The sequence below is a fragment of the Vicugna pacos genome, chromosome 10 (assembly GCF_048564905.1).
Source record: "Vicugna pacos chromosome 10, VicPac4, whole genome shotgun sequence".
NCBI classification, from domain to species: Eukaryota; Metazoa; Chordata; class Mammalia; order Artiodactyla; family Camelidae; genus Vicugna; species Vicugna pacos.
Genome location: NC_132996.1, coordinates 880792 through 908340, shown reverse-complemented (window position 1 = coordinate 908340; position 27549 = coordinate 880792). Strand labels below are relative to the sequence as shown.

Sequence of the window (27549 nt, the reverse complement as noted above, 5' to 3'; positions counted from 1 at the left end):
GTATCTTGCAAAATACTTCTCAAAGAGCCAGGAAATCATAGAAGTGTATTGAAATACAAAAACATTTATTTACATATTAAAACAGCATGAGCTTTTTTCTATTAAAAAAGCTGACATGTCAAATCAATGTTTTGATATTTTAAAACCTATTAAGAGTGCAGAAAAATAAATCAAAATTTTCTTTAATCACAAAAGAGAGAAGCTTATTCCCTGAAAATGATCAATGTGGATTTTTCTAAACTTAATGCTTCTGGTCAGAGTCCTACGAATTTAAATGTCTGAGTGTATAGTTACACGGCAGCATGAACACTGAGTTGTAACAATACACATTCTGTGTAAATAATCTTCAAGGTCGTCTGCTTAAGTCAATTTAACTAGTCCCTGTCTCAATAGAATGATACAGATTTCATTAAAACTTCATACTGCACGCACACACACACACAAAACCCTGAATCCTTGTTACTTTAAGCCATATTCATATATATCCATATTGAATATGCATCAGAAACAAGCCACCCTCTTTAGTATTCACAGTTGATCCTTCTAAACTATCTGTCATTGTGACAGCACATTTTTACTAAGCAGCTCTTGGATGCTTTGTATACAAGGCGTCTACCTCTCACAGTCAGACATGGTAAACGGCATCACTCAAATTTCACAAATGAGGAAATATACTTAAGCCATGGAAACAACGTACATATTTATCATCAGGAAAGAAAAGAGTAAAGATTTTACTTTCAATATGCACTGACAAACTTTTCCTCCATACTAAGACTACATACATAAAACAAATTCAGTCATTGTAAATTATTCTGTCAATAAGCACCACTAGAGAAAAACAAGCAACATCATTAGCAATGATTGGACTTTCAAAGCCCACTCCTATTTTGCACTATAATCATTTTTAATGTTTTGTTTTTAGTGCTTACATAGCACTAATATAAAGAAAACATAAACTATTTAAGTCATTACCTGAGAATGCAACATTTGTGAAAATGTACAATTTTAATTTATGCCGCTCTGTCTCACATTCTCACTGGTGTCTCTCCTTTGAAGGCCTCATCAGGCTGAGATCGCCAAAATCGGTCATTTATGGACTCACAGGAGTTCGGGAAACCACTCAACGGGAGGCTGATCAGAGGAGAAATTGAGAATGCATCCTGTGCAGCCTGGGTTCCAGCACCGAGCTAGGCACCGCCAGCTGCGTTTGATTTGGGACAAGCTGCCCACCTCTCAATCCCTCAGCTGCAAAAAGGAGACATTGATACCTACCGTCAAACACCTGCTTTGAAGTAAAACATGAGAAAAACAGTTTAGCCTTTGGTAGGTGTCCACTCACAGCAAGCTTGGTCATTATGATGATGAGGATTACTTTTAATAAGTTAAGCTAGACCAAAAATTAGAAATCACCATAAAGGAGAAACATTTTAACTCAATAAGCATTTCCTTTTGAATGGATTGATAAAAGTTCTAATGATTTTTTTAATAAACCAAATTTTGTCCATTAATTTTAGATTTACCGGTTTATGGACAAGTCTCCAAAAAAAGAATTAGAGGCCTCTAACCTCTGAATACTAAGAAAGTAAAGTTTAAAACAATTATGGGGGAGAGTATACCTCAGTTGAGAGAGTATGTGCTCAGCACGCATGAGGCCCTCAGTTCAGTCCCCAGTAACTCCATTTAAAAACTTTTATTTAAAAAAAAGGAGAATTAAAGGAAAAAGATGGAGGACTACAGAATTTTTTTAGAGAATCCACTCAGATTTAAGATGGGGAAAAAATATCCATTTCTCACAGGAAATCTTGAGAACTATGTAAACCGGATCTGAGTTGTCTAGTCTTTAACATTATTCATGAATTCATATTACCAAGTCTTAAAACTACCTGATAACCCACAGTGGTGATAGTGATCATAAAACCTGCCAATGCGGATCGAACTCTGGCTAGGACTGCTCTGTTCTGACATCTCTGCCCCTGAGGCCTCACCAGGCTGAGAGCACTAAATTTTGTCATTCATGAGCATCTCGTGTAAGTCTTCCATTTGTGCTTCTCAGTCTCCTCTCACCAGCCCCTCTGAGGGAAGCACTGTTATCATCTTCCCCACACGCAGATAAGGTCACTGAGGTACAGAAACTAAACCTGCTCCAGGTCACATCGGCATTAAAGGACGTCTGTATTTCTGCTGTTTTGCGATTGACAAAGGAATCTGAGATATCAATACAAGATAGACTGTTAAATAATCAAGTCTGTCAGCTCTTCACCTCAAAGAGCAGATACTATAAATTCCTGATGTAGGATGAGGCTGCCGCCACAAAATGACTCAGCTAGAAATTAATATCCAAGATGAAGCAGCGGATACACATAAATATTCATGACTGTCAACTCCTCTCACGGGTCTTGGCCCTTCACTGCCTGAATGGGGGTGAAATCCCCACCCGTGTCTGGGAGGGTAGCGCGGCTCTTCCAAGTCTCACCCAGGCTTCACAGGCTGTTTCCCCCTACAGACTGTCCTAAATGATTAAAAAGCTCACAAGATTTTTACACCAGCCAAAACTGAAAGACATTTCTGCATATGGAGCACTTTCTCAGGCTTAAACCATTTTTGCCTACACTCAGCAAGGGGGAAAAAAGAAACATGACTCTGCAAAGTCTCTTAGCCTTACCACTCACAGGAGTTGAATGGTCTCAGCACAAGATGACCCTTCACATTACAGGATGAGAACAAAATAAAGCCGCCCCAACAACAAGCACTCCCAGAGACAGCGCTCAGCAGTCTTCTGCACACTCACGGTTGTGCAGCCCTCACCACCATCTATTTCCAGAACACTTCATCACCCCAATAGAACACCCCTGTCACTAGCAGTCACTCCACAACCCCCCTCCACCCAGCCCCTTGCAACCATCATCTGCTCTCTGCCACTGCATGAGCCAATTCTGGGCATTTCTAAGATCACTGAAATCAACAATATGTGGCCGTTTGTGTCTGGTTCCTTTCAGTTAACGTGCTGTTATCAAGGCTTTCCCATGTTGAAGTGGTATCAGCATGTCTCTTTTTTTTTGAAAATGTTAAACTTTATTAGAAGGTGGTAAATACTATCAAAAATAGTTAGAGTGGGGTATAAGGGGTGGGGTTTCAAAGGGAAAAGGCCGGGTTGAGCAGTCAGGGTGGACTACCCAGAGCAGATGGCTTTTTTCATATTCCCCTTTATTTATTTTTTCTGTTTTATTCACTCTTATGTCTGAATAATATTCCACTAAATGGAGATACTACATTTTGTTCTTTCATTCAGCAGCTATATATGGACGAGGTCCAGAAGAATGAGTGTAAGTGGTGGCTAGCAGGGATGGCATTTAAGCAAAGGGCAAGATGTGCTTTCAAAAAAAAAAGTGAACAATCAGAGGCACAAGGAAATTCAGCGCGTTTCTGAGAAAGTGCATGGTTGCTTCAGTAGGACTGCCATGCAGGGCTGTGGGGGATAGTGACAGGAGACACAGTGAGGGAGTCACCTGAGAATATTCCCCACTGTAAGCAGCTCAGCCAATTCTCCTCCCTCATCCTGTATTTTAGAGACATTTTTGCTAGCTTTTCTCTTATTTCAAGTAACAGTACTTTAGTTACACATCTGATCATCTGCATCAGACCACATTAGCTCCAAGCCACAGAAAATCATTCACTGACCGGAGCAGCTCCAAGACATAACATTGATGGACCAGGGAGTCCTGCAGCATCCCATCCTGCAGGCACAAACCACACATGTTCCCTGGTGATGTCCGGAAAGTAAAATGCATGGAAATATCTCACTGCTGCTGCACGACATCTGCCCACAAATTGCCCCCAAATCATGCTGGCACAGCACTACTCAACCCTCGCACTACCCAAAAAAAAAAAAGAGAGAGAGAGAAAAGAAAAGAAACGAGAAGAAAAGAAAAGAAAAGAAAATATAAGAAAAGAAAAGAATAAAGCTAAGAAAGCAAATTTAGGCTCTTCCATTGAAAACCAGCAACCATCACTGCCAGTATCTGAGCTGGAATGATCCTGACTTCAAAAACCACTGTGCAGTTACTATTCAAATGTGACAGACATATATGTATTTCACTTAGATGATATTACAATAGGATTTTTCTTTTCAAAATTTCCAGTTGCAACAATAGCACAAGAAAGTTTATGTCTCATTTTTTAAAAAAAATCAATTATTTTCCACTTTGTTAATTTTGAATCTATTATTATTTTATAAAGGGAGCTATGCTGCAGATTATAAACCAAATATCTGGCTTCTGCAAACAAGACCTATATGACTTCACTATTTCAGAGCAAGTTTTAATGATGCTTTCAAATTGGGGGCGCTCACTAACAGCTCTTTAAATACTGTCAAAGATGTGCTATTATGTAATGCAAAGGGTCTACCTACACATCAACTCAGAAACCAAAGAAACTACACGAAAGCCTTAGTTTATCATTTTAAAATATTCCTATTATTTTGAATATTAAATTTCTTAAAAGATAAGATTTTTTTTGAGAAAGACATCAGTTGTATTAAAATTCCTCTCACCAAGAAAGCAATCTTTATCAAGAATTACTACCCCTATGAAAATCCAAAAGACAGGACGTTTCTAGCTAAGTTAACTTACAGATCTCAACACAAGCCTAAATCCTATCTGCGCTCACTTGAACGAGCCCAGCAAAGTCCTGGGCTACTCTGGAACTTAGCTCTTCTGTTCCATATGTTGGCAGAGCTAAGATCATCACACAAGGCAGGGAAGGAGAGAAGAGGTAAGTCCACCTGGCGGCCTCCATCTGTTTACTTCCAGCCACAAGGTGTCGCTAGAGCGACCCCGCTAACAAGCCCTCCACATAAGGAAACCCGGCATCCACTCTGCCCCTGCGGTCCCCAAGCAGCCCCGACGCCCCTCTCCCACTGGTGGCCTCCGAGCCTGTGAATGGTCTTCTAATGACCCTCCCAGTTGGTGACACTCTCCCCCTCTTCCCCGCTACACACACACACACACACACACACACACACAGCCAAGGCAGCCTTCCCAAAGCACAAATTTGATTACATCTCCCCCACTTCAAACCCATCAAAGGCTCCCTGGTAGAGTTCTAGCCCCACCCCCGAACCTGCTTGTCCATCCTCACCTCAGTACCAGGTCCCCAGTGACCTCAGGGGCCCCGTGACCTGCTGCTACTTCCCACTAGCCTCCAGGCTCATTTTAACTGTTTGTCAAGGAAGTCTTCCTTCCCTCCAACCTCCGCACTTTGGATTAGGTGCCCTGCTGTGTTAATAAAACATTTTAATCTAAGTCAACTTCTGACACTGCTAAGCTCTCAAGAAGCAAGTACATTTTGCTTACTACTGTGGGTCCACCCCCTCTCCCCTAGACACTCAGAATTGCGTGTGTTGTGAATAAAAGAATGAAGGGGTGGGACTCAAAAGGACAGGCAGAGCTGCTCTCCTAAGGGTCACTTCCTGCTGACACCCTTCACTGCCTCTTCTGTGTCAGTTCTAGTAAAACCAAGCTCCTCCAAAGCCCTCCACCCCTAGGCCCTCTCCAGTGTCCTTCAAAGCAGGATCACCCACCACCCTGGACCACACAGGGCAGTCTCCCCGAGTCCCCACCCCACAAGCCTCCAGGCCTCTACCCGGGCTGCTCCTGCCACCTGAGTCACCCTCTTGATTCCTTCCCCTGGCTGACTCTTACTCTGTCCTCAGAACTGAATGTAGAGCCAATTTCTTCCAGGAAGTCCTCCCTGATGATGTCCTTTAGCTCTTGGCTGGGCTCCATCTACAGCAGCACTGCTTGGCGACCAACTGGTATTTGTCCACCTGCTCCTATGAGACCATGACCTCTTGGAGGCCACGTGGGAAAAAGGAGTGAGGTGACAAGAGGGGTGGGAAGAGCAAACAGGAAAGTCGCAGCTCAAGTCCCAAATTCAAGGATTCTGTCTCAGATAAAAAGAATAAACTGTTTCATACGTGTGTCATTTGGCTATGATTTTTGTGGCTCATGGAAAACAAGAGCTTGGTGTTCAAGCCTGAAATCCAAGTTACATGCAAAGAAATGTATATATTCATATCCAAAGGAAACCAGAGCTGCTCAACAACACTTTGCAGTTAAAATCCAAAGGAACTTTGATAAAGGCAATCTCCCTCTCTCTCTTTATTTTTATTTATTTATTTTTTTTGGTATCATATAGTTTTAGAAGTATTTGTATAACTAAGTGATGGCTACAGCCTATGATTCTGCACTGGAGTGTTTGGGGCTAAGGAAGCCCAGATTACATGCACTGTGTAAATGCAATCACACCAACACAATGACAGGCGCCCTAGTGGCTGAGCTGAAGTTCCAAAGCAGAGAACTTTATGTTGGAAGACAGCTCTCAGTAGAAAGTAAGAAATGCAATGTTCTGTACTCAATTTCATTAGCTTTATGAGCCATTAACAGATAGTATGTCTTGTCTAATGAAACCCCAAAATATATTGTCATCTTCGATTTTCTCCATCTGACTGTTTTATGCTAAATTTGGATATCAAACCCTCACTCCATACGGAAAGCTCAGGCCTTAGCTGCAGCACAGTTACATCCCGTGGAAGAAAGCCGATCAAGGGAGAACAGGAGAGTTTCCCTTCAGAAGCTGCTAAGTGTGGTTTTGCACCTGTATGTCATTTACAACCACGCCATCGTCAAAGGAGTAAGACCTTACATCTGTGGGGCAAAAAGCACTGCGGTGGTTCCGAACCATGAAAGAACACTGAGCTTTGTGCAACAGTCCTGAGGCACTTAAAGCGTACTTTCTCTGAAAGGCTCCGAAACTGACTCACTTCACCATTTCAGGTACAACCGGAATTAGTAGAGAGAACATGCCCTTGAAGTCTGACAAGGCCCTGCTGGAATCCTGCTACAGCATTTACTAGCTGCTAAATGAACCAATTCCTTAAACCTCTGAGGAGGCTTCCCAATCTTCAAAACGGGGCTGCCACCGCCCACTTGGGAGGCATGGATGTGAATGCAACACGCAAGTAGGGCGGCCGACTGGTACGTGACACGGGACCTGGCTAGTTTCCCTCCGCTGCCCTTCTCCCCCTTTAAACTTGCACTGTTCCCCCTGGTAAGGGTGAAGCCCCAGGAACAGACTGCCCGATTCTTCTGTATATCCCCGGATACATACCTTACCCTTAGGAGGTCAGAAAAACAACTGCCTTCTCCCCAGTCACTATCAATATTCTTAAGAGTCTGGGTTTTTTTTAACTCTATGTTTCAGGGAGACTATTCAAGAATTGTTCAACCACCGTTCTCCAGGTTGGCTCCTCTCCCAACGCCCATCCCTTCTTACCTCAAATCTTCTGTCTGATTGCCTTTTGTTCGTGGGAAAGAGAGTCCGCTAGGGTGCGGACTCCCTAGGCCTCCCTCCCTTCATCACAGGAGAGTGTGACTACATTCTCCCAACTCCCCACTCCGACTCCAGCTTCTGAGGAGTTTCCCCTTCTGGACCCTGCAGCCTCTGGATCGTCCCAAGACGCGCACACGTGGCCAAAACCCTCTCTTCAGATTTCTTCCTGTGTGGCCCTGCCCACCCCCCAGAACCTTAAGGATAAATGCCATTGCTCTGAAAATCACAAACGCCGCTGACTGACACACCAAAGCTGCATGGTCCGGGCTTTCCTCCAAACCAGGCACAGCCCTGCCCCCCCTCAGACACAGTCTGCACCTCTTGAGATGAGCTGATCCACTTGCACGGCTGTGAACACCAGCTAAGAATGACGAATCCCAATGTGTATCTCTAGTCCGGCTCCTTCACCTGAGCCCCAGGCTCATAGACACGAGTGCCTCTTGGAAGTCCTAACTTGGATGACAAATGGCATCTTAAAAATGCCATATGTCAAAAAAAAAGGCCTTATGTCCACCATTTACTCTAGACTTCGATTCCTGGCAGGTACCTTCCAGGCTCCCCATTTTAGTAACAGCCCCAGCACCCACCTAGGTGTTTGAGGTCACATTCAATTTCCACTGTTCCCTCCACCTGGCCCTGCCCTGGAATCAGTCTTGTTATTTCTGTCGCTAAGCCAGTCTCAAGTCTGGTTCTGCAGGGAGCACGATGGAAACCCACAAGCTCACAGCAAGGTGCACTGAGTCACAGTCCTCCGAAGGGAGTTCCCTGGAGGGGGAGGCATCTCCTGCTGCCAGCCACCTCAGAAGGCACTGGATTCTCACAAAGAAGGACCAGAAGAAGGGACTCAAGGATCTCCCGTGATCTGAGGTTTGAAGGGCCCGAGGTCTGGGGGAGCTCCTAGTTAGCTGACACTCCTGTCAGTGAGCAGATGAGGATGGTAGGAACCCAGGCAAGTCTGTTCTCGCTCCGACCCCTTTTCTCTCGGGAGCCACGGGAAAGGCCAGTTTCCAGGGCACAGACCGGCCATCACAGATCCCAGCCTGCATTTGCTAACCCAGACAGCCTAGACTCCTACTTGCGACTCTTACTTCTGTTCTGTTCCCCCCCAGAATGTGATGGACTCTTTCAGAAAGTCTGGACTGTCTCAAGCGAGACCAAGTCAGTGAAGGATGAAGTGTCCACATTTGGACCAGAGCATGAAAGGAGAAACAAGGCCTCATGTCCAGCATGACGGTGGTGGCCAAGCCCTTTCCCTGGGTGAGATGAACCAGGGTCGGGGTGAGAATGCAAGGACCCTTCACGGCTGACAGGGGTGTTGGAGACTCACTACCGCAAAATAACCACACGGCCGTCAGTGGTGGACATCAGCTGCAACAGACACAGAGTCAGCTATTTACTGCCAAAAAGGGGTAAAAGTAAAGGCCGGTGCAGGGAGGCCTGCACGGCTGCTGAGGCAAACCACAGACCTGGCTCTGAATGCCCACTGGCTGAAGCAGAGAGGAAGCTACGGTCCCCTTTAGCGGTCCCTGTGTCCACCACATCCAAGTGAACCAGTTACTTAGGACAAGGCAATGTTTTCCTGATACTTAGAAAAACCAGCCTCATAAAGGGAACAAAAGAGTGGCATGGTTTTAGGCCCGCTCCTGCCCCTCTATGAATGCAAAGTAAAGTAAATGGCACTGGGAAGGTGAATGCAAAAAAAAAAACCAAAAAACAAAAAACCGGTGACTGCTTCCTCCAACAGCGTCCCCTGCAGCTGCTCACCCCCGAGCCGGCCACTTCCTCACCAGTGACCGCCGGCCAGGAAGCGCCGTCACGCACGTCACACAGCGACAGCCAGGAACCGTGTGCCGAGCACGTTTGTGTAAAAGCCAGAATCAAGCAAGGTGCTGCAGATTTTGACTTTCCAAGTTTAAATACTCCATGAAAAAAATCCCTCAGCAGCCGCCTAAATCAATTCGCATCTCACTTCTTCAAAACAAATAAACAAAATTAGTTAGAGAGCATTTGTTACCAAATATAAGGACGAACTAACAGGTTCCTCAAAGCAAGGACTTTAACAGATATCAAACTCCAGTGGGTGATGTGCTAACATAGCAAAAATTCCAAAAAAGTAGAAAATAAGATGACTAGGATAATATACGAATCATGGCAACTGTTAAGTTTTTGCTTTTTATAGCGATGGAGACGGCACAGAGGGCGATCTGGCTATTCCAATGCAGGGTGTGCACAGCCCACATTTTCAGACCCAACAACATGCTCACGGGGTGGTATAAGGGAAAAAGGAAAATAGAAAAAGGAATAGAGGAACAGCCAAAATTAGAAACACACGAGAACAAAAATGACTTTGACAGCATTTACAAGAAATTACGTCAGTGTGATGAGGACAGGGACGCAGGGACGGTGAGACCCACCCTCACCTCCTGATCCAGGGAAGGCAGGGGCCTGAGGGGAGCGATGCTGCCGGGGGACCCCAACGTGGTCAGCGCCCCAAACCAAAACTTCACCTAGATGCGTGTAGACAGCTTTTGAGCTACAAAATGTGGTCGCATTTCAAGCTGGACAACTTTACTCACTCCCACCAAGAGGAACAGGGGAGAATTAGGTTCTGCTCCTGAACCAAAGCATTGTTTAAAAAATTAATGACTGTGTAATAGTAAAAGCAACAATGGAGTAAAAGTCACTGGAGGAGAACGTGCTTGACCCGAGCTCACTGGCCACGTTATCTTACTGACGTTCAGATGCTGGCTGAGCCCTTATGGTACCAGAACAGACAGACCCACCAGGAGGGAGGTTTAATGCGCTGCTGTATTTTGATGCCGGCAGCCATGCCTGGTACACGAGGTTCTGGGTAAACAATGGTGACAGTGTCAACCACTATGGGCTAAGCACACATCCAGCTACTCCGCCAAATCCCAAGGGCAGACTTCAAAAGGCAAAAACAAGCTGGCATTCTCTGTTGGCTCTGCAGAATCAGAGCCAAGCAGTTGCTGAGCAAAAATGTCACCAGTGCCTCCTATGACAAAATAGGAGGCACTGGCGTGGGGCTGGGGCAGGGCTCCAGGCTTCCACTGATCACCCACCAGTCTGTCCAGGGGGTGAAGGAGGTCCCTGCTTTCATTGCACCGATGCACCTACCTTGAATGACGCCTTAGGACTCAACAGGAGGTGACAGGTGAGGTGAACGGAGCCAGTCTTGGTGTAGCACGGTTCTGGCAGCTATGCCCTCAGCAGTGCCCAGTTTCCTAAACCTGACACCTCATCTCCAAGGAGCAGAAGTGTAGTGTGGGCATGTAGATCACAGGGCCCTGTGAGGACAAGTACAGATCATGGCCACGACATGCCTCTCCCCTTCCTTAAGCCATAGAGGAATGTCCGGGGAGGAAGTGAAAATTATTCCAGAGCCTGCCAGGCACCACACGCAGGTGGGACACGGATCCCCTGTGTCTGTCATTCACAGGACTGGTGTGGATTTTCTTTTTATCAATTCTCTGGCATCTTCTCCTCCATCTTACCAACAACAAGAAAGTAGAATCTGACCTTAGAATCACAGAGAATCACAGAGCCCCTCCTGCACAGCGGGCCCGGCAGCACGTGCCATGTCCTCCGACCGTCACCTGTGGGACCGCCATGAGCGCTCTCCAGACTCAAGGCCCGAGGCCGTAGGCCGGGGGGACACAGCTCACCTCACTCTCCCCAGTAAAGGGGGACCACCTCTCGGCAAAGACGTCTCACCCTCTTCTGCCCGAGGGACAGCTTGAAAGATACACAGGGAAACATAGTAGAGGGTGAGGGGTTAGGCAGCCCAGAAGTGATCGTCTGCACTTCCAAGGCAGAGTGGGGCCTTTGACCTAATCACAGGGACAAAGTGAGGACGAAATTTTCCCTGCTGTGTCCCATACACCGTGACACGCCTTTCCCTGCATAAGGAGCTAATTCGGAAGCCCCTGGCAGTGTTTCTGATGTCCTAACTTGGCATGGTGGCTGTCAGGCAGGGGAGAGGGCCTGAGCCGTGCTGGTGCTGGGCCTGGGAGGCAGGAGACATCGGCTCCACCCTGAGCTCAACCAGCACCTCGTTCTGCGTCTCGGGATTCAGAGTCTCATTTATAAGCAAAGGGATGAAACTGTCCCAGGACAGGCTGTCCAACAGGAATGAAATGAGAGTCATGTAAATAACGTTTCCCAGTTGCCAGGTTTAAAATGTAACAAAAAAAAACCAAGTAACTGATTTTAAGAACAGACCTTACTTATTCTACTGTATGTAAAATACTATCATTTTGACGTGTAATCAATATAGAAAGTAACAAGATAGTTTATATTCTTTTTACTAGACAAGTTTCAGCGTCTGATGTGCATTTGACTTACAGCACATCTCAGCTCAGACCGGCCTCCTCCCCAGCACTACTAAAATCAGTAGCTGTGGCTACTCTATTGGACAGCAACTCCAGGGGTCCCCCCAAGTGTCCTGGCTGAAAAGGGGGAGTAAGTGTCCACACTAACCCTAAAAGGATCTCTCTGAAACAAAGGCGGATTTAGTTTTAAAAGTCTGAAAACCGGCGGGCTACACCTCCTTCCCGCCTTGGCTACAAGAAAGCCCTCCTCCTTGATGATCCCATTCTGGATGTAGGGAAGCAATCTGTCACACAGCCAGGGTGGCCCGGCCTTCAGGTTGACTTGCCTGCTGTCTGTGTCCAGTCCCACGAAGTCCTCCTTCTCAAATAGGATGTAGAGGAGGGGGGTCTTCTCCCCAGAATTTTCGGGGTCCCCATCCAGCCACTTGGACTTGGGCAAGATGAAGAGTGACTCAGTGAAGTCGTCGATCCTCTTCTCCACCACCCTGCAGTCCTCGTAGATTGAAGGCCACGTCGGTGTGCGGCTGCTCGGCCACCTCCCCATACAGCACAAAGACAAAGAGCTGAGAGTCGTAGAGCGTGGTGCCATACAGCTCCTCTGTGCGTGGAGCTTCTAGAAGGTCTTGGCCAAGAGGCAGTCAGTAATGGTGACAAGGCCCATGACATTGCGGTGGGTCTGGAAGTCACTCCATCCATTCTCGGGCACATAGAGATACCTATAGTAGATACAGAGTGCCCACTGGGAGCCGCACGGTCTGATCTGGCTCACCAAGGAGATTCCATTATAGATGCAAAAGAAATTCTCTAAGATGATCCCCACGGGTTGGACCACAATCGGGAGAGTCTGGTGGTCCTCAGCGCACTGCACGTAGTCAGGGGCGTTCATGTTGAAGGCCCTGCCGAGAAGGGAGGGTAAATCGATGTACATACTGTGCTGTGGGCTGCGGGCCTCACTGGGATGCGGCGACCTGGTGTGCACCAGCCAGAAGGCAAGGGAAGTCCAAGCAAATCGGGGATAATTTTGTCCTCAGCATCTGCACATGGCTACTGAAGCTCAGATCACATTACCCAGCTTTTGGTCTAGGCTTCCATCCCCTGCAGAAAAGGATCATTTCTTGTTTTCTGTTTCCAAGCACCTAGGCAGGCCCTGATGCAAAGTCGGTGCTCAAAACTGCTGAATAAATGAATGAATAAAGGAACTGCTTCCCCACCCCTCAGCAGGATATAATGCAAAGAACCATAGTAGGATCAAAATATCTGGATTTCAACGCCAATTTATTTGAACTCCTAAGGTGCAGAATAATGGGTAAGAAAACTTGCTTTGGGGAGGAGGGTACAATTCAGTGGTAGAGCACGTGCTTAGCATGTTCAAGGACCTAGGCTCAATCCTCAGTACCTCATTTTAGAAAAATGAAACAAATAAATAAACTTAATTAACCCCCTCAAAAAATATTTTCTCCATTCAAAATTCAAAAAAAACCACCTTGCAATTGACACAACATTGTAAACTTGACTATACTTCAATTAAAAAAAAACTTCTTGCCTTACAAGAATATATCTGGATTATGGAAGTTTGCAAATGTAAAATGCCTAGGGTACCACCTGCATAAGAAGAAGGAACTGTACAGATGTACTATCCCTCATTTATGAGCTATTTTTCCTTTGGGGAGATTATAACCTCTCAGAGATATTTTTCTCATATTAAAAAAAAAAAGAAAAAGAAAACATTACCTGATTCTCCATACTGCTGAAGAATCAGATAACCCTATGAAAGCATCTGACCCACAGAGTTTATTCAATAAATGTTTGTTGAATGAATGAATAAACAAGCAAAGTGAATGCTGCTCCCTGCCACAGACCATCATAATGGTACTGCTTGGAAATGCCAAGCCCACGTTCCACCCAAATCTTCACTAACCACGTGGGTGACCTGGGCAGACCTGTGTGCTTCTCTCAACACCAGTTTATTCATAAATAGAAATGAGGGCAATAACACAAACCTAAAAGGGTTAGTGAGTCACGAATGAATAGTACCCCAACTTTGCAAGATGGAACTATTAAAGAAAATTGGGCAAAGAGTCCATAGGCCCTCTCCATATTATCTCTTACAACTACATGGGAATCTACATTACATCTAAAAATAAAAAGTCTATTATTTTAAAGAGGCTATTGAGTTTAAATCAGCTCACCGTCTCAAATAAGGAACACACAGTACAAATAAGAGAATGCGCAGCCCATGAGATGCACTCAGTAAATATTCCCACTGAACCCACTGGTCCCTCCAAATTCAGAGCATGAGGATGTGTCCTCGTGGCCAGAGGCCACTGCACCTGAAGCTAAAAAAGCTAATGGTCCCCACTTTCAAAAGCCCCTGCCACCAACCTAGGTCTAATTTTGTATTTGTAATATATTTTCTTTTTATAAAATAGAAATCCCCAATTGCATAGCCTTCAGGTCACCAAAACCTGACCACAGAGATCATGATGGCAACCCTCCTTGGTGAAACAATAAAATGAAAAGCCATTTCCACAAGACCTGTGTGTAAATCTACTAGGGAACTTCATCCTGGACTGAGAGGAAGAGGACTGGGGAGGAGGGGGCAATCTGAGGCACACAGACCCATGGGCCACCTGTCCCACGATGGACATTACACTCAACCCTCACCCTCCAGGAACTTCAAAATACACACAGACAGAGTGATGTGGACAATATATATGTATTTTTAAAGAAATTCCGACTCTCTAGCAGTTCTTGTATCTACCGAGACACAAATGGCTTATGTGTATAATGTTTCACAAAAGCCTTAAAACATTACCACCCCAACTTGACACATTAAGAAACTAGGGATAGAGGTTTATCACATTGTGCAAGATTAGAGGGATGCCACATCAGACACTGTATTTAAACCCAAGCCTTTGCTCCAGTGCTCACACAAGAAAGTGTGACATACTGCCCCTTTCCTGCCCTCTCCCTGCAATAAATCTCTGAAGAGTCTTTTCTGTGCCACGTGGAATCACAATCACGTCAATTTACCACAAAGAGCTATGTGACTCCTTGGAGGACGTGTCAAAATCTAAAGGGTTGTGATGGGAGGAGAGATTTGAATTTTCTGTTTCTCAAAGGAAACATGGCTTTAAAAGAAACTGAAAAGCACTTATCTAGTCTAAGCCTTCATTGTGCAGAGAAGGAAATGGAGGCTCAGAAGAGATGAGGAAAGGGACTTATTAACAAATATTGCCTCAGTGCAACACCAAGCCAGCCCTGGGCCCTTCTGGGGGAGTACCTGGAAGGCCCAGGAAAATGATTGTTAGAAAAAGGAAAGAGAAGAAGCATACAAGGCCCTGTCTCTACACCACCATACCATGAAGTTCCACCAAATTATCCAGTATTGGGTGCAGCCAAAATTTAGGTGGGCTAAAGAGGTTATAGAAACCTGGAAGTCTCAACCATAGTGGAAATTCCAACATTTACTGTTTTTTTCCAAGTTCAAGCATCAGTTCAGTGGGCACTCCATACGAGGGACTACACGAGGCCTGGAGTTCTCCCAAATACAGATCTCTATTATCACGTGTGCAAACCACACACAGGCCCACCAGAAGAAAAACGCCCACACATAAGATGGAACTACGGAAACAGAAAAGAGCCAACCAGCATATATTGCTAGCAAAAACGGTGCTGCTAGAAATAGACTCATGGACATAGAAAGCAAACTGTTGTTAGCAGGCAGGAAAGGGAGGATTAACAGATACACATTAATAAATATAAAATAAATGACAAGGACCTACTATATAGCACAGGGTACTATTTTCAATTTCTTGTAATGAGTTGTACTAAAAACAATCTGAAAAACATTTATATACATATGCATAAGCTTATAACTGAATCTCTGCTGTACATCTGAAGCTAACATGGTAAATTTACAACACTTCAATAAAAAATAATTTTATATAATAAGTAAAAATAAAAGCAACGCCATAAAAAAAAAAAAGTAAAAGAACACGGTAATCCCCTTAGCTGTAGATGGTGGAGAACTCTGCAAGCACCAAGTCCACTCGAATACTCCAGCACTGGCGGTCACTCATTCTAACCATCAGAGAATCACTTGGCTTCTACGAGGTTACTTTTCTCTTCAGTGAAAGGCTACAGTTCCATCTAATGATGTATTGAATCTCATCATTCACAAACCCAAGAATTAATGAGGATTTCCCATAGGCCTGGCTCTGGACAGATGAAAAGATAGGGTCCCAGATATATTCATGTGTAGAAGAAGTTTATGCCATAAAGACATTAATTCTTCCTGCTTTGATAGACAGATTCATTGCAATTCTGATTAGAATTCCTCCCAGATATTTCATGGAATGTAACAAGTTAATTTATGGTCAGGAACAGCCAAGAAACTTCTTTAGAACCACCACTGGGAAGGGGTGGATAGGTCATGCATTTCAACTGGTCTTTCTGATGTGATGAAAACGTTCTGGAATAATAATGGTTGCACAAATGTGAATATGCTAAAAGCTGCTGAATTGTAACATTCAAGTGGGTGGACTTCATGGTGTGTGAACAATATCACAATAAAGCTGTTATATGAAAAAATCCTTCTTGCCAATTATTTTTCCCTCTATACTACTAGTCTGTCCCACAATTTAAGTAAAACAAACAAACAAACAAAACAAAACAAACCAGATTTTGCCAGGAGCTCTTTAGGAGTGCAATGTCCCTGGGTCTCCAACGCCTCGGGTTGTGCTGTTCCTGTTAACACACAATAGCTGGGCTGGACTAGTTAGGGACTATAAGTATCTTTTTAAGATCGACGGTCTCACGTTTCACCCTGGGAGAGTGAATGATGGAGGATGAGACAGCCTCATGCCTTCAGCTCATTTTTAACTGAACCAAGCCCTGCTTTCACCACTGTAATCCCTCTCAGTATAAAAACATGTGACATCAACAAGCACCGCCATCATAACACCTGAAAGTGTTCAAGGTACTTATCTGGGGCAGAAATCCTGATCAAGGAGACAGAAGCTCCCTCAGCACTGCCGCTCCCTTTTCCCGACTCCACCAGGAGAAGCTGGGAGTTACAGCCGCGGGCTCTCAGCCTGGGGAGCAGCGCCCACGCCGCTAATCTGGACCTCAGGGATCGGGAAAGGGAGAGGAAGGCAGCCCCGGGGTCGCGGGGCAGGGAGAGCGGGGTGGGGGACGCGGGCTGCAGCCCCGCTCGGAGGCCAGCCCCAGCCCCAGCCCAAGCCGCCCGCCCCGTCCGGGTGTGCAGACCCCGCCCGCCCGGGACACAGCCCGCCCAGTGGTGGGGACGGGTCGGCGGCCTAGGAGAGGAAGCCCGGGAGGGGAGGACTCGCGGGCGGGAGAGGGGAAGCGGATGCCAGCCGCGGACTGAGGGGAGCCCGGCTGGGCCAAGAGGCGCAGGGGCACACCTGGCCCTGGACAGCTGTGGCCGGGGCGCCGGGGCAGGTGGCGCGGGCAGAGGGGTCTGGCCCGAGCAATCCAGCTGAACACACGCTGACTGGCGCCCTGGGGGGCTGTGACACGCCGACCGTCCTCCCGCAGCCGCCTCACCCCTTTCCCGATATCCCCTCACCTTGCACTTCCACAGCCAGAGGCCCCGGCCCCAGGCAGTAGCCAAAGGCCTACAGGGCGACAGAGCTGAGAAGCCATTGGGGCCGATCCCCGGCTCGGAGCTGGAGCTTCCAACCCGCGGTCCAGCTGGCAGCAACTGCGCATGCGCAGGAGGGCCAGCGATCCGCTCTGGGTCCTGAGAGAGAAGGGGAACCGAGGGAGGGAGAATAGGGGAGGAGGAGGGGAGGCGGGGAAAAGTGGAGGGAGACACATGGACAGGAGGAGCAGAGGGAAGGCAGTTATCTGGAATTGGGAGGGGAGTAACAGAGATGGGGAGAAAGCGTTTTACCTCTTGTGGCACCCCGAAGGAGGCAGCAGTCCTGCCTATACACCCTTCTCTTACCCGTCATTGCCCACAGCTCATATTTTACGTCCCTGGCCCAGCCCTCCAGCTAAGGTCTCTGCAGAAACCCTACGGGTATCATACCCGTTGCCCCCACAAGGAGCTAGGTTTACTGTTGCTCAGGGAACCAAGCACCCGCAGGTGTTGTTTCTCAGAACTACCTTGGGAAGAGTACATATTCCCCTTTTACACGCTGGGAAACAGGCAGGCACGATCTCTGCCTTAGCTCCACTGTCCCAAATGTTGCGCTGGCAGGGAGCGGGAGGTAAAATGTCAGAGCCCCAGAAGGAGCAGACTGCCTGAGTGCTGGTGTAGAGTCCCCATCCCTCCTGGGTAAACCACACCCCAACCTCGGGGAATAATCAAGGGCTCACCGTAGGCCCCTGTGTGTGGGAGAGCTGCCCTCAGTCCCAGTGTCCAACTTGCTAGGTAGGTAGAAGTGTTATTGAGTCCAAATTCATTCTCCTCAGTGCAGGACAGGCCAGTAAGTTGGGAGACCAAGTGTTGGGGCATGGAATAGCAAGTTTCTGTAGACCTAGATGGCAAACTAATGTCCTGGAAAACCATCTCCCCAAGTCAGAATTCAGGCTGCTTTCCTATGTGCTTGGTTTTTGCAAACTTCTTGGTGTAGGAATTCCTTCTTGTTAGAATCCTTTGTTCTTGCAGCTATCTCCCTGGGTCAGATCCCTGTAAACCTCCAACAAAACAAACGTTATTTTCTATTCTGCAACGTGTTATCTTTATATGATTGGAAAAGTGTTAAATACCCTTAAAGGTCAGAGCCTTCAGAATAGGCTCTCCTGTATATTTTAGGCTCTAGGCAACATTGTTTTACAAGCAAGAAGAAGCCTAGGAGACAGAGCACAGGGTTAAAGTCAAAGGAACAGATCTAATATGGAGTCAGATTTCTTCTTTTCTATTACTGTGGCAGAAGCCACTTGAGGATTTAAATCCCTTAAAGTTAAAAATAAGTAAAACTTTAAAGGAATTTACATACATTGGTGGGAACTTGCATAGCATATCTGGAAAAGCACACAAAGGATTGTAAACATTGGCATCTCCAGGGAGGCGTGTAAGAACAGAGGATGAGGGAAAACTTCTTTCACTTGAGTGTTTTTTGCTCTGTTTGAATTTTTTTAACCATATGCATATATTTCTTTTTCAGTTAAAATAAATGTGTAATGGAGCAAAGGAGTAACTAGTTCAGCAAATACAGCAGCCATAGACTCACTGAGTCATCATTTTCGATTTAAGCCAGGAAGCATTGATTGTCTCTCTCCTATGTGCCCAGTGCTGTTTTAAAACATTTTAATATATTTTTTTTATAAAATAATAACATGCTATCCCTCACCCCTGCTCAGGGCTGGTGGGAAACCAACTGAGTTTTTATTGAGTTGTTTTCCAAGGAGTAGAGATGAGTTATAAACAGAACACAACTTCAGGGCAAAACAGGCGGACTGGTTTTCCAGCAGGCCAGATAGCGATGACGGGTTTTCAATAGAGGCGCACAGAGGCTGAGAGAGAAAGCCTCCAGGACCCTACAGAAAGCTGCCCACAGTGCCTTCTCCATGGCACTACTGAAATAGGAAAGAACAAATCTGACTCCATATTAGATCTGTTCCTTTGACTTTAAACCTGTGCCCTGTTTCCTAGGCTTAGTCTTGCTGTTTCTGCACCTTTTGTGAAACAATGTTGCCTAGATCCTGAAATATACAGGAGACCCTATTCTCAAGGCTCTGACTTTGAAGGATATTATCACTTTTCCATTCGTATAAAGATAACAAGATACAGAATAGAAAATAACATTTGCTTGTTGGAGGTTTACACGGATCTGACCCAGGTGAAGAGCTGCAAGAACAAAGGATTCTAACAACAAAGAATTCATACACCAAGTTTGCAACAACCAAGCATTCCCGCTTCCCCTTTTTAATATAAGAAGAGCCTGAATTCTGACTTGGGATGATGGTTCTCCAGGACATTGGTCTACCATCTTCTCCGCTGGCTTTACAAATTAAAGCCGCTATTTCTTGCCCCAAATCCTTGTCTCCTGATGTGTTGGCCTATAATGCACGAGTAGAACAAGCGTGGACTCGGAAACACAAACATACATTGAAAGTACGCATTTGGTATATTAAATGACCTGCTTCCACTCGTATTCCTGAGGTTTTCTTCTCTTGACCACTCCTACTATATTTATGAAAAACCTGTCATGTGGACACATTTCCTTCTCTAGCCACTACCCTTCCATGTAAAAACTGATGCCAAGAAGGCAATGGAAGTTGCTAGAAGGTATTACCTGGCCAAAAAAGAGCAGAAGTGGGTTCTGGCTGATGTTCAGGAGCAGGCCGGGGCACCTGACAAGATGTCATAAGTACGGATAGACAGCTGGGCACCAAAGGAGAAGCTTCTAAACTTCCATGAGGGACTTGGATAGGAAGGAACAGTCCCAGACTATAGCTCTGATCCCACCACGAGCTTCCTGGGCAAGGCTGGGCAAGTCATTTAAATTCTCTAGACCCGTGCTGTCCAACACGGGAGCCACCAGCCACATGCAGGATTATGATGTTATTCTGTAGCCAGACAGAATTATAAATAAACACTTTATTGCAAAGGGTCAGCAGGTATAATATTTAAAAACATTATTGGTTATCTTGCCTTAACAAGTTATTTTTGTATGTCTAGCTTTCTGTGGGTTGTAATGCCTGCGACTAATGTTTCCCTTACAGTGAGGTATTTTGAAATTATAAGTTACTGGGCACAGTACACTCATATCACAGTTGAAAAAAACTGATTAAATAAGCAAGGTGATCTGACTTAGTAGTTATGAGCAGGGGCTCTGGGGCCAGCCTGCATAAGTACTAATTCTCACTCTCCCTCCAGGGAGTTCTGTGTGAATCTTGGACAAATTATTGTTGCTGTTGTTGTTGTTGTTGTCGTTGTCATTGTTATTATTTGTGCCTCTTTTTCCTTACCTTTTAAATAGCGAGGAAAATGTAGACTCTATCCCCTACAGTGTTGGCAGGATTAAATGAGTAAACGTCTGTGCTGCCCACTTCTCTGGGTTTCAGCATTCTCCAGGCAATCAGTGCAAAACACAGTGGCATTCTCCACTGTCTTCGTCAGTCTGGGATTCTGTAACAAATTACCGTGTGTCGGGTGGCTTAAACAACCAGCATATTCCTTATGGTTTGGAGGCTGAGGCTTTCAAGGTCAATGTATCTGGGAGAGGATTGCCAGCTCGAAGATGGCTGTCTTCCCACTATCTTCATGGCCCAGAGAGGAGAGAGAAGCAAGCACTTTGGGGCCCTGTATAAGAACACTAATACCATTCATGAGGGCTCTACTCTCATGACCTCCTTTTATCCTACTAATCACCTCCCAAAGGCCCCGCATCCCTATATCATCACCCTGGGAGATGAGGTTTCGACATATGGATTTTGAGGGGATGCATTCAGTCCACACATTGGCTAACTCTCCCAAACATGCAGTCATCAAACCTGTAGCTAATTTCAAAATAATGTTTATATCTCTCTGCCCATTTCCATTCCTACATCTACTAACACTGAAGCCCTGCTACATTTTATTTCTTATTTTCCTTGTGAGGTTTAATTGATTCCTCTAACTCCAAGGATTCGCTCACTCCAGTCTGCTTGACAGCCCTGCCAGGTAGGTCTTCCTTAAAACACCTTCCCACTTCACCTGGCTGTTTTTAGGTGTAAATGTCAGAATTCTCTCCACACCCCATCCTAGACCTTTAATCCCTTACACTACCACTCACTATGTTATTTTCCTATTACCACTGTAACAAATTCCCATAAGCTTAATAGCTTAAACCAGCACAGAATTATTAGCTTATGGCTGTGGATGTCAGAGATCCAACACAGTTCTCATTGGGATAAATTCAAGATACCAGCAGGGTTCCTTCCTCCTAGAGGGTCTAGAAGAGAATGTTTCCTTTTTTTTTTCCAGTTTACAGAGGTCACCCACCTTCCTTAGCTTGTGCCCCTCAACTTCCTCCATTTTCATGGTCAGCAGCCTTTCTGAACATTGCTCCATCGCTACACCTCCCTCTGATTTTAAACTCAGCTGGGAAATATCCTCCATTTTAAGGACCCCTGTGATTACATTCAGCCCACCTGGACAATCCAGACTACTCACCCTATTGTCTCATCTCAGGATCCCCTTGTCCCATCCCACTCAGGCAGTATGTATGTGGCTGTGACATTCACCTTGTGTAACATTTCCTCATGAGCAATTTATGGTTCAAGGCACTTATAAGTGACTTTTTGTTTTTCTTCCTTATCCTTTCTACATTCAGTTTGTCTGGTGAGATTATATGAATCCTTTTTATTTGTGCCCCTGCACTAATCTATAATAATGTATCATGGGTTTAAAGGCTAACTAATAGACAATTTAGGAGACAGAAATCCTCTAAGATTTTTAATCCTAAAATATCTGTCATCCCTTTTGCCATGTACAGTAACATGTCACAGGTGGCTACCCTGTGGCCGGGGAGGGACATGATTCTGCCATCACACTCCCCTCATTCTCACCAATGTGCTGATCAACTAACCAAGGATCTATGCTCTACAATTCACTCACTTCCTCCTCCTTTCCATTGACTATCCTGTTCCCACCGCTTCCTTCATTCACCACATCAGGATTTCATGACCACATTCTCCCCTAAATGAAATGGGTATCTTGCATCTAATGTCTGACAGCTGTTCTTATTGTATATGCACACACTGACCTACACATAATCCCGTCCATCTCTTTATTTTCCTAGAATCTTCCAGAAGAATCAGTTCCATGATGATGATGATGATACTGACAATGATGACAGGGGCCTCTCAAGGATTCTGATAAAGAGGGAATCGATAAAGGGAGGGAATCATTGCAAAATTGCCCCAGAAACAGGCTTAAAGTTAAATAACTCTTATAGTGTTTAATGAAATTGACTAATATTTAACTATTTTTAAGACTTTATATCACTGAATTTAAAATTTTAACGGGAATTTTCATTCACCACTAACCAAGATTCAACTCTGGGACCAAAATCTAAGGATTTCTGTCTTCTAAAAAATTGTCCACTAGCCTTTTAAACACGTGATCCTTTTAAAAAGTTTAGTGCTGGGCTGAAAATAAGCAGGATTCATATAATCTCACGAGACACAGTGAATGTGGAAAGACTAAGAAATAAAAACAAAAAGCCATTCATAACGTCTTGAACTTTATGTTGCTCACAGGAGAAAATGTTTGCCAATGTGTGTGTCACATCAACATGACGACTGAGTGGGATGGGGAAGCTGATCTTCCTCATCAGTCATTTATGCTGATTTGTTAGATGCCAAAACAGTTTCCTCATTGAAATTGCTTCTAACAAGTATGGAAGAATTTAGGTTCTACCAAAAGCAGGCTAAATATTTTCCCCTGCTTTCAGGTCTCTGGACTGAATGTCCCCACAAGAAGGACATGATTATGTTTCATAGGGAAGTCTTCCTGAGAAGCAACAGGCTTTTCTAGGGCAGAACTGCAGGGCCCCCCATGGAGGGCTGGAGGAGGTCTAGAGGGGACACTGGAAAAACAGCAGGAGTGAATTCAGATACTGCTGCTCAGGTCGCCAAAGACAGCATTGCTATCTCTAAGGATATGACATTCTCCCAAATTTTCCATGAGTGAAGGAGCCTGTGAACACTAAGCAGGTTGTTAAGACACAGCAGCACATAATTTGCGTGACAACACAATTAGAGTATGATTTGATATTTGGAAAATAACTAGCCCATTGTTCTTTGAAACTGCAGCAGTAGCAATAGAAATAAAAAAGACTGAGCCGTCTTGGAGACAACAATCAATAAACAATTCTAAATCTGCAGAATTCCTTGACAATATTCAAGCAATGAGCTAGATGTGTGCTGCAGATACCTCTTACTGCAGGGCTCACTCCTGCAAAGCATAGAACTAGTTTCTCAGCACACAGAGGGAACCAAGTCAAGATTCCTAATCTTTTGAGATTTACTAAATGGCTGGAAAGATCAGACAAGTACATACAGGCAAATATGATTAAATGTAATCAAATAATATCAAATGTGATTTGAGCACAGACGAAAGAGAAATTCCTTTCACCTGGGATCTAGAGAGACTTCTTCAGAAAATGTGGCTTTGGAGACGGCCAAAGACATGGGTGGAATTTTGGCAGAACAGGATGTAAGGAATTTAAAAACTTATTCTATAATTCATATAAAAATTCAAAGGATCCCAAAAATCCAAAACAACTTTGAACAAGAAAAACAAAGTTGGAAGACTTGCACTATCTGATTTTCAAACTTTTTTTTATAAAGCTACAGTAATCAGAAATTATGGTGTTGGTGTAAAACAGGAAAATAGAATAATGGAACACAATAGAATGTTCAGAACTAAACCAAGACTTATACAGACAATTGATTCTCAAAAAGGATGCTGTGGAGAAAGGATCTTTTCAGCATGTAGTGCTGGAACAATTAGATCGTGATACGCAAAAAAAAAAAAAATGAACTTTGATCCACACCTCACAAAATATACAAAATTTACCTCAAAATGGATCATAGATCTTAATAGGAAATCTAAAACTATAAAACAGCTAGGAGAACAAGCATAGGCTTAAGGTTTATGGCCTTGGGTTTGGCAAATTTTTCTTTGCTTTGACACCAAAAGTATCATCTATTTTAAAAAGAAACTGATAGAGTGAACTTTATGAACATGAAGACTCTTCAATGCTCTTCTAAACACTGCTAAGCAAATGAAAAGACAAGCCATAGACAGAAGCTATTTGCAGATCATATATCTGATAAAGGTCTCTCTTTGTATCTGATCCAGAATAAAGAGGTCTCAAAATTCAATAATAATTCAAACACCTGAATGAATGAGGCCAGAAAACACACTTCAGTAAAGATATCCAGATGGATAATAAGCATATGAAAAGATGCTGATTAAAGGTGTCATTAGTCATTAGAGAAATACTTTTAAAAACCACAGTGAGATACTAGTTCACATACATACTAGAATGAATACAGTTAGAAAGACTGACCTTACAAGGTGCTGGCAAGGAAGTAGAGCAACCAGAACTGATACACACCACGAGGAATTTACAATAGTACAACCATTTTGGAAAAGTCTTTAACAGATTCTTTTAAAAAGGCAAACACCTGTGTACCATATAATCCAGATATTCCTCATCTGGTGCTTTAGAAAGGAAAAGCATATGTCCATACAAAGACTTGTAACCAAATATTCACTGCTATTTTATTTATAATAGCACAAGTTGTAAATAACCCATGCATCCATCAAGAAGTAAATGCAGAAAGAATTGATGGTCTATACAAACACTGCTCACAATAAACTCTTCAGTAAAAACTCAGCACTAAACAATGCTCTACTATAAGACAAACAAGCTATTAATACAGCAACACAGATGATTCTCAAAATAATTACACTGAATGAAAGAAGTCAGACAACATAGAGTAGATACTGCATGAATCCATTCATATAAGGATCTTGAAAATGCAAACCAATATGTTGTGATAGAAAGCAGATCAATGGTTCCCAGGGGAAGAGACGGGGAGGGAGGGAGGGACAACAAATTCAGGAGAGAAGCTTTGTGGGTGATGGGTATGTTCACTGTCTTGAGTGTGGTCATGGTTCCTTGGGGATATACTTACGTCAAAACGTATTAAGCTGTACACTTTAAACGTGTGAAAATTATTTTGCCAAGTATACCTCAAAGCTGTTTTAAGAAAAAAGGCACTTTAGTCCTGATCCACCTCAGCGCCTGATTGGAGTGACATGATCAGTCCCTCACACTGTCTGCCTAACGGGAAGGTAGAAAAGCTCTCACGGAAGATAACATGGATTTTTCATTTGCAATGTCTGCCATGTAATAAAGAATTTCTAGACATGCAACATGTCCAGACTATATGACAGATAACATGAGAATAAGGAGCATTAGACAAAGGATGCAAACCCCAGGTGATGTAGGCATCAGAGTTACCAATAAAGGCTATAAAATACTTTTAATATATTCAAGAAAATAAGGAAATGATGGGACAATAGATAACAGGGTAGAGACTTTCACCAGAGAAATATACTGGAATGTATTTTTAGGAAAAATCAAACTGATACTCTAGAACTGAAGCTTTCAGCTCTGGAAACAGGTAAACAGAGCTAATTAGGATCCCTTTTAAGTAAAACTTTCAGTAATTCTGGGTAAAATATAACAACAAATTAACACAGAGCTAACTATGGAGAGAGAAGTTCCCTGATGACAATACAAAGAGGACACTTAAAGCCCAGAGTGGTCATCTTGTGAGCTGATGCCACCGCACCCTGGAGGGAAGGGGTTTTCATCTGCACATAAATAGGGATACAATGTCCACGTAGGAAAAAGGGTCCATACCAGATGTAGAAGACTCTTCCTCTATATCTATATAGTCAGAGACAGAGATGTAAAGTGGCAGCAGAGGTCACAGTGACACAGGGCCCTGGGCCAAGGAGTGTGAGCACCTCTGCAAGCTGGGAAAGGTAGGATGACGAATCCCTCCCAAGAGCCTCGGTGTGGAACTTAGCCTTGGCCACTCGTTGGTTTTAGCCCACTGACATTGACTTTGCACTACTGCACCCTAGAACAGTGAGAAGATGAATGTGTATTGCTTTAAGCCACTGAGTCTGTGGTCCTTTGTTACAACAGCAATAGGAAAGGAACTCAGGAACCAATATGAACTTGAACCACAGGCTGCCTGCTGTGCTGGCAGGAAGTCCTTTGTCTCTGATCCTGGGGGAGTGTCCTGTCCTCTGGCAGCATCCACAAACTACCTCATGCTAACTTGGCAGTTTGCAGAGGGTTAAATCTTATCCCTGCACAGTTCTTGATATTTAGTTAATAAAAATGATGGTGTCATCATGGGTATTTTTCCATCTTTTAAATACCCTTCAGTCTTCTAATAAAGCTACTTCTAATTAAGAGACCGTGTAAATAGTTTTCAATCTTCATAATAAATAACTGTGGTTTTATCTGGTTACTTAAATTATGAATAATAATGTTCACATTTGTAAAAGTTATTAAAATCAACATTGTTTAATGAAAATATCATTTCTTTTCGCATGAACATGTATTAACTACAAGAAATGTTCCATGCTTTCTTCTACGATTTACTGTTAGAGCCTTAAAGAATAATATTTTCCTCAAAAGATATTACGGCAAAGGGATTTCTTTTGGTGGAACTGTTCCGGCATCAAATCTGGTGCATGTCTCAGGCCACTGGCAACATAGAGATGATAGAAATTAGGGGGCATTATAAACACAGAATCATTTTTAAAGGAATTAAAAAAAACTGGATGTGTGTAAACAAAGAATCAGAGAATATTCTGGTGAAATAAATGTATTTTTCAGCTTAAGCAAGACATGGGGTGAATAAATCTGAAATGAAAAAACCACCCAGAGATTAGCAGCGAGTCATGCATGCAGTGTGAATGATCAAAACCAAGTTGTTTCCAAACCAGTGTGCAGGCTTGATGCCTTCATGAATCACATCTGTGTGGCACCAAGCCACCTCGAATACATGTTGATGAGGTATTTATAAGCCCTTCACCATCCCAAATCAAAGCCCACGCACGAGCCACAAGACCATCACCTACACATTTGGAAAACACACAACATGGTGAATAGCACTTTTCTTGTTCAGTAGCCGGTGGCAGCGAACTGTCAGCAGACAGAGATACAGGGACACAGAGGCACCTCCCCTCACTCAGCTGATAAACTTCCGTGCATCCCTGGGGACAGGATTGTCATAAAATGCACCATGG

General features: G+C 44.2%; 1 protein-coding gene across 1 annotated transcript in view; it reads right to left on the bottom strand.

The window, feature by feature from the left end:
- Positions 1–17604, bottom strand: part of LOC140698889 (uncharacterized) — a 142472-nt gene extending 124868 nt beyond the window's left edge. Inside the window, exon 1 of the mRNA XM_072970748.1 lies at positions 17335–17604. The gene's annotated coding sequence lies outside the window, so the exon portion shown is untranslated. The remainder of the gene's footprint in view (positions 1–17334) is intronic.
- Positions 17605–27549: the final 9945 nt, after the last annotated feature.